Genomic DNA, 8,126 nt, shown 5'->3' on the forward strand with positions numbered 1-8,126 from the left:
GGGGACAAGGCGTGATGTATTGCTCCACTCTGAGAGCTTAAAGGAAGGTGAACTGCATATACCAATAATCTGACTGATTTCATGTACAGTATCTGCTCCTGCAACTCCACTGAATGCCAAGATGTAGATAGCTCCTAAAGCTAATGCATTATATCTAGTCATCTAAAGTACAATGGCCCCTGAGTTCATTTCCTGGTAGAGAGTCTGAACCTGCCCTGGATTAACCATGAAGCAAAATAAGCATGTGCTTAGGGCACCAGGGGAAGTGGGACACCACAGAGTTTCCCCCCTAGCTATCATGCCCTTAACTCTTTCACTGCCACACTCAAGTTTAGTTTTCAGCACTTACTGAGTCTTCATGTCTTGTCAGTTAAACAATGGAAGGGCTGAGAGGCACACAGCTGTGCTGTGCTTAGGGCATCAGTTGGTCTTCATCCCACCTTGGTAGGAACTCTAAAGAAAAGAAATGGCTATGTATATCTGACGAGTCCTAATACAGATGAAAATGAGTCACAAAGTGCCTCCTGGCAGTCAGTGTAGCTGCCAAGAAATCCTTCAGGATCTAATGTGACTCTCTCCATTTAGTGCCTTAATTCAATACTTGGTCAAAGTCTTTTCCTGGTACAGGAAAGTGGCCCAGAACCAGAAGATTGGGAGATGACTGGAGAAGATGACTTATCTAGCCAAAAGGAGGATGCACACGAGCTACAGGTGACAAACAACAGACTGCAGGTTTTGAGGGTGACACAGACAAAGGTACACAATGAGCTGACTTGGCTTTTTAAACATTTGTCTTTCTCAGGAGATCTGATCAGGAAATAATGGACTTTGAATGTCTGTTGAAGTGTTTAGGCTGTGCCTCCATCTGTGCTCAAATACAAATACAGGTAGTCCTCGATGAATGGATGAAGGCCATTTGTTCAGTAACTGTTCGAAGATATGGCGGCACTGAATGAAGGGACTTACAACCTGTGCCCAAAATTATGGCCATTGCAGCACCCCCACAGTCACATGATCAAAATTCAGGCACTTGGCAGCCCACCCACACTTATGACCTCAGGGGTACTTCAACTCCCTCCACCCACCTATCTCCCCCTCACTATCTATGCCCTTTTGGCCCCCTGCTGCCCCAGCTGACCTTCGCCATCTTCTTGCTCCTGCTGCTGATGAGGCGTGTCCAGCCTGGCTTCATGCTGCAAAAAAAAACAAAGTAAAAAGCAGACCTCTGCTGCCCTGTGCTCTGCCACCCCAACTCCCAATTGTGGGAGCTGAAGTCCACACATCTTAAAGTTGCCAAGGTCAGGAAACACTGATTTAAACCCTTCAGCTGCACCTACATGCTTAAATTGCCAATGGTATAGTCAGGACAGTTCTCTGGGGCAAATGTCAAGTCTTCATTCACCAGAAGGACTCCCAAATATGGCCCACCACAATTGTAAGTTAGTGAAGTAACATATTTTTACCGTCTAAAGCAGTGATGGTGAACCTATGACATGCGTGTTAAAGGTGATACGCCATGTCATTTTGGGTGACATGCCAGCATTCACCAACACCCAACAACAATTATTCTCTCTGTTTGAGTTACCAAAGAAACTGAGTTTGTTTTACTCATATTTCATTTTTGTAATTATTTGATGTTTCTTTGTATATAATACATAGCACCATGCATGATTGGACTGTATTTTTTTTTTAAACAAATGAATACGTAAACAATTGTTTTCTTTTGTTCGGGGTGGGTGGGTGACACACCAGCAAAGTCAAATTAGGCATTTTCTGAATTTCTGACACGCCAAGCCCAAAAGGTTTGCCATCACTGGTAAAAGTGATGGATGAATAAATTGGATGAATACATCTGGAATATAAAATTACCTATTTGCGTTCCTTTAAACCAGTGTTTTTCAAACATGGCAACTTTAATATGCGTGGACTTCAACTCCCAGAGTCCCCCAGCCAGCATGCTGGATCCATGCATCTTAAAATTGTCAAGTTTGAAAAGCACTGCTTTAAACAGTTTTGTTGCACTCCATGTTTCCAACAAATGGTTTAGAGCTTTATATGCAACTTCAAGCATCCCTAAATAGATGAGTTGGTAGTAAATAAAAATTAGAGTTTAGTGAGTGTGACGTGGAGCTGGCTGAAAATACGAAAGCCACAAAGGTTGCTCCCACCTTTACTTGGCTATCACTGTATTGCATACTTGTCACCAGTTGTGTGATCGCTTGAATTCAGGCCTGAAGGGCAGATCTGAAAATATTTTATGGAGTAGATTATATTAAAGATAGCCAATAATGATCGCAAGACCAAGCAACCAACCCGACCACTACAACTGTCATCTGTAGTACAACTGCAATCCTCTGTAATAATGGACATGTATAATACCATGATTTCTAGAACATATTCTATTTTTAAATAAGGTCTGGCCTTGCTTAGTTTTTTTCAAGATCAGCTATGGTCATAAGGGCTGCCATCTGCTGTTATGACTTATATAGCTTTTTGTTAACATAGAGGACAACATGAAATTGAAGTGACATTAATTGCACTGATTTTGCCAAACTGAAAAACAAAAAACAAAGATGATATAATTTACAGGAGAAAAAGGATATTTGGAATAAAAGTAGGTTTTTAGAGTAAGCAATTTTCTATCAGTCTTTGTTTCAGCAATGAATAGTAGAAAACATGATATTCCAAGATTAGACTATTTTACTAAACTCCATATTTAGTTCAACTAATTATTAATTTGATTAAATTTGATACTGGACCTAATCTGCATAATTCAAGTTACCCAAATTCCAAGTGGTGAAGAACTGAATAAATGAATGAATGAGGTTGTACAGAGTGTTTTCCAGTGACATTTGGGCTTTGTATCCACTTTGTAACTCAGCAAAACAAAAATAATCAACATTGTAAATGGCTGCAAAATTGGAAATGGTTAAATCTGCCTTTATCTTATTGACCTTTGTAGTGGAGCAAATTTCTCTGTGTTTATTTTTGCATCAGTGGAGAAAAAGTGGATATATTTAGTGCACGATGCTGCTAATAGTAAATGTTAATATGTAGCCTTGTTTTGAAAACCCCACTGGAAATAATTAAATGAACATTACAGAAGTAGAATTGTAAGCCAATAAAGCAGTCTGCTAGTGGATAATCAAAGAGCAAAACTGATAAATAAGTTTTTAAGACATACCCTTTTCCCTTCCCTGAGCAAAAAACCATCCAGAAAATGTCATCCTCATTGTGCTTAGTAACAAGGGGAAAGAAAAGAGCAAATGAACACCTCCAAGGTATATTCTGAAAGAACTTACTGATTGATTAAAAAAAAAAGGTGGATGATATAACTTAATTAAATTGACTGTGGGCTTGATGAATCACTTGCGTGATTAATAAAGGACAACATAAATTATTAAAAATATTACAATCTCTCATTCTTGGCTCTAGCAATTTACTCTTCAGCCTGAACAATGTTTACTTAATATAAGAATGGCTTCCATCATTCTGCATTCCATGTTAGGGGACTTCCACCTGTCTCCACCTCCTTCATGCTCTGAGGGTGGATTTAGATGGCTGTATGAATACCATGTCCATGTTTTAGCCCTGCCGGCAAGAGCCTGATAAGCAAGTTATAACGTGATTCACTGAACAATGTGGTTCAGCTTGTTTGGAGACCAGGCTATTTTGTGAAAGATAAAGAATCACCACCAATGTGACTGGGTTGCTTGCAGCAGGGTGTCGACTATGATAGAAGGGATACAAAGCAGATGAAGCAGCAGCTGGTGCTCTTGGTCCATTATTGGGGAAAAGATTCAGGAGGAAGAGGAAGGCAAGAAAGACAAGAAAGATTGTGAGAACAAGCTCATACATGGGCCTTACATTTCTCTACATCTGAGGCTACTGAAGCAATTGGAGAATTGGGAAAGGCAAGCAGATGTGGCTCCTGGGGAACACTCTGATCAGGAGAAAGTGCAAAGAATAATATCATAAGTGTTAGGGTGATTTCAGTCATGGCTGACATTTCTTGAAATGAAATGGGATGTCACAGATATATGACCATCATCTTTTGGTGCTATCATAGCAGCATCATTACCGTGAAACACCATACTACATAGGTACATCTCTGCATCCCAAAAAAGTGAATCTGTATTTAGTGTGTGTGTTATAGTAATAGCATTTACAGTACAATTCTGTGCACATCTATTCACAGGTTCCACTGAGTTCAAAGATACTGTTATATGTATAATTTCAGCACAAAGGTGAAACCAGATGAGACTAATTTTCCACAATTGCCTGGTCTTATTAATGCAATTTTATTAGTGGTCTAGACAATATTTTCCACCATTTGTTGCCTTCTTGTCTTTTTCTACTGAGTCTCCCATCACTTTTGTTTCCAGAGAAAATCACAGAGAGGAAAAGGTGGTTTAGATTCACAACAACTTCTGACTGACACTTGGAGCCCTTTGGAGATGAGCCTTCTTAGGATCATCTGAAGGTTACAAGATTTAGGTTACAAAAATCTGGTTGGTTAACTCAAGAACAGGGAAGAGATACAAAAAATGTTAAGTCTTTGCTGCCATCCTGGGAAGTCCACAGGATATGGTCAAAAAAATAAAAATGTCAGCCATGCACATAACAAAAACAGGCAGAGCTTTAATTGTACCATTGTGACTAATATCTTTATTTTTTTCCCCATACGCTGGGGACATTCTGCTGCCATCTAATGCCTGTCTAGACATTTGCAGACTAGATATGGTAGCATTGTAAGACTTGAAGGACCAGGATGGGGACAGACTATCTTGGAAAAAATCTATGTGGTTGCTAAGAGTCAACACTAACTTGATGGCACATAATCACTCAAAAGTGATCACATAACATCAGAGATAATTAGGAATGGTGAATGGAATCTGATTTACTGAGCCAACCTTACCCTTGGAAGCTACTGGAAATACATCCATATCTGTGTATGTTTCTGCATCTCCACAAAGTTTCCTTCATATTCATAATTTTAAAAACCAGATTTCACTACAAAAGCTGCATAGATAATCTCTACTGGCCTCTGAGGCTTTGCAGCAAAGCAACAGAAATTGTCTAGATTTCAAAGCTTCACGACCTTTTTTTTTAAGCCTTGAATATTTTTCCTAAGGGAAATATAAAAAAAGGAAAATGTTTTATTAACTTGATTGAAATAACACTTATCTGTCTGTGAGGGTGATTGAAAACATAATCTCCTATACACACCAACATGTAGTTAGGAAATCGTATTGAAGCAACATTTACCATCGTCTTCCCTGGAATAGTATTTTAGTGCCATGAAAAGAAATTGGGACTAAAAGTTCCAACACATTTAAGAGGTGTCAAATTGGTGAAATCTGGTAAGGAGAAGTGGGCCTTCCCTCCATAGCGGTAGAAGGAATTAGGGGTAAAGCTGTAATAAACACCTAAGAAGACAGAATGATCATCTCTATTGTGCTGGACCAAGAAGAAAGGAAATTTCCATGTATTCCTTGTGTGGGATGCTAGACATTGTATTCCCCCAAGGTCTAGTGGTCATAGATTGAATTAAGCTAACATAATAATCAGTGAACTATGTATTTAATAATGAACACATTAGCACATAATAGAAATGTAACTTGAAGGAATCTGAATGGCATCTCAGGGAACATATTGATATGTTACACACAGAGAGATATGCATTCCTGTGAGTATGTTATATGGGACTTAGATAAGGAATAAGAAGGGCATTGAACAGGAAATAGGCTAGAGAGCTTGAGATTAATATCTCCAGGATTAGCTTCATATGTTAGTTTCTGTTAAATATGCTTCTACTATGTTTATTTTCTTCCTCTAAAGTCTTTAAAGCAAGACATATAGCCCCAGCTCGTTATAACAACTTCATGAGACCAGCCAGCCTAGGGTCAAACAGTAAATACTGTGATTGAGGATTTATTTAGACCTACTCCAGCAAGAACATTCTGCAGCCTGAAACCAAGAGAAAGATGGCACCTTCTCCCACTCCATTGGTATAGACCAACTGGAATAGTAATTTAATTTTACTTCAATTTTATTTCAATTCTACTTCAGGGGTAAGGGTGTCCTTCTCCATACTTGAAGGCTTGGAACTTGGGAGTTTCAAGGCAAGCTTCAGGGCCCATCTAATTCTGTCCTCTAATTCAGGGTTCTTCAACCATGGCAACTTTAAGACAGGTGGACTTCAATTCCCAGAATTCCCCAGCCAGCAAGGCTGGCTGGGGAATTCTGGAAGTTGAAGTCCACCCGTCTTAAAGTTTCCAAGGTTGAGGAACCCTGCTCTAATTCCTTGACATCTGTAGCTTCAAGCAGTTACCTTGCTCTGTCAGATGGTACACCTGTCTTATACTCCAAGCCCTATATTAGCCCTGTGTCACACTAGGATTCTTTGTGCCTTTCTATTGGGTTCCTTCTTCAAATCTGATTTTGTATAACTATGATCTAGGCATCATTTACTATATGAGCAAGATCTGTTGGTGGTCTATCAGTTCATACTGTTTCTTTCAGCAGCTGCCAGTACATGTGGTTTATGATATCTGTGTTAGCACTTTGGATTTCATGGGTTTCTGCCAATAATAATTTTAAAACATACTGTTTGGACACAGCTACGCCTGCTGGGATTTTATAAGCTGTTGTGTGAGAAGTAAATATTCACTGGAACAGATGTAGATATTTTTTGTAAATGCCAAACAACACTAGTTTTTTTTTAATCTTCTAAAGAATAGTTCAAAATGCTTTATATAGAAGGTTCACCTAGGCAGTCCTGTCCAGAAACAGGCATACAGCAGGGGTTTAATGTGACAAAAATAAATTATATGTGTCTGTATAGGTGGAAGAATGTGGCTGACTTTCTCTGGTCTTGGAAGCTAAGCAGGGTTGGGCCTGCTTAATTCTTGGATGGGAGACTATCAGAGAATGCCAAGGTGATAGGCTAAACTAAGAAGTCACAAATCATTCTAGATGAAGGCAGTGGCAAACCAGTTCTGTCCTGTTGCCAAGAAAACCACGTGGATGTCTCCACAGCGTCTCCAAGTCAAGCTCAACTTGAAGATTTTACTTTTTCAGTCTATTTGCATTCCTGTTCTTCTTCTGACACACTAGGACTTGGAGGTACAATCAAACTAATTGCTTCAACCTGACATGGAATTTTACCTTTCAGATGAAACATCCGTGCTGTTCTGATGGCTGTCAAGTTTTCACTTTCTTTCTCACTCTGTCAGGGGAAAAGAAGATAAGTTACAAATCTAAGCCAGAGTTCAGGTCTAAGATAGAGTTCAGTTCCTTGTCTCCTGAACTCAAATACGTAGAAGGCAGCACTATAATCTCCAACGTGTCTTAATTGCATTTAGTACAAAGAGTGGTAAATGGTTCAATAGGTTAATGCAGTGTTTCTCAACCTTGGCAAGTTTAAAACGTGTGGACTTCAGCTCCCAGAATTCCACAGCCAGCCATGCTGGCTGGGGAATTCTGGGAGTTGAAGTCCACAAGTCTTAAATTTGGCAAGGTTGAGAAACACTGAGTTAATGACTAAAAGCTTTGTATATTAGCTTTGAGCATGATCCCAAGTGCTACTTTACACATGATTTGGTAGCCAGTGCAATACATAAATAGAATAGCAAATGTCCAAAGTTTGCAAGCGGATAATTGTTATAAATCTGATGAATGCTTTTAGGCATTAATCAGCTCATAGTGCTGTAGGAGATTTTAGAACCTTCAAAAGAGAATAGGGAACTCCCACTCACCGTCATCTGTACGAGGGACAATGGAAGATGGGGGCATTGTCCCACCCAACTGAGCTTTCTTATTTAAAAAAAACAAATTTCTAGTCCATTCTCCCCAATCCACTGCTCTCCAAATGATCCCCAGGCAGCACATTATTTCATGCTCATTATGGATTGTGGTCCAAAACATCTGGAGATTACCAGGTTGAAGAATACAAAGCAGTATGTACTAGCTCTGTTGTGCGTAACTACTTTGTGAAAAATAAACTTGCTTCAGACCTTCTGTGTATTTGGCTAATGAATGAATGTATGGATGAATGAACAGACAATGCTACATACAGTACTGACTGGCTGGAGAAAGAACTTCCTGCTTTATTTTTAATGTAG

At 39.3% G+C, this 8,126-nt stretch overlaps 1 long non-coding RNA gene across 1 annotated transcript; it reads right to left on the bottom strand.

The window, feature by feature from the left end:
- Nucleotides 1–211: 211 nt before the first annotated feature.
- On the bottom strand, nt 212–7,290 carry LOC112541277 (uncharacterized). The gene is made up of 3 exons (XR_003085296.2): nt 7,171–7,290; nt 1,139–1,193; nt 212–453 (listed from the first exon to the last, which is right to left on the bottom strand). It is a non-coding gene; the product is annotated as an uncharacterized LOC112541277 (long non-coding RNA).
- Nucleotides 7,291–8,126: the final 836 nt, after the last annotated feature.

The sequence above is a fragment of the Python bivittatus genome, unplaced genomic scaffold (genome assembly GCF_059951505.1).
Source record: "Python bivittatus isolate LINGU-HERP-01145 unplaced genomic scaffold, Pbiv_v1 ctg000840_np1212, whole genome shotgun sequence".
Taxonomy (NCBI): Eukaryota; Metazoa; Chordata; class Lepidosauria; order Squamata; family Pythonidae; genus Python; species Python bivittatus.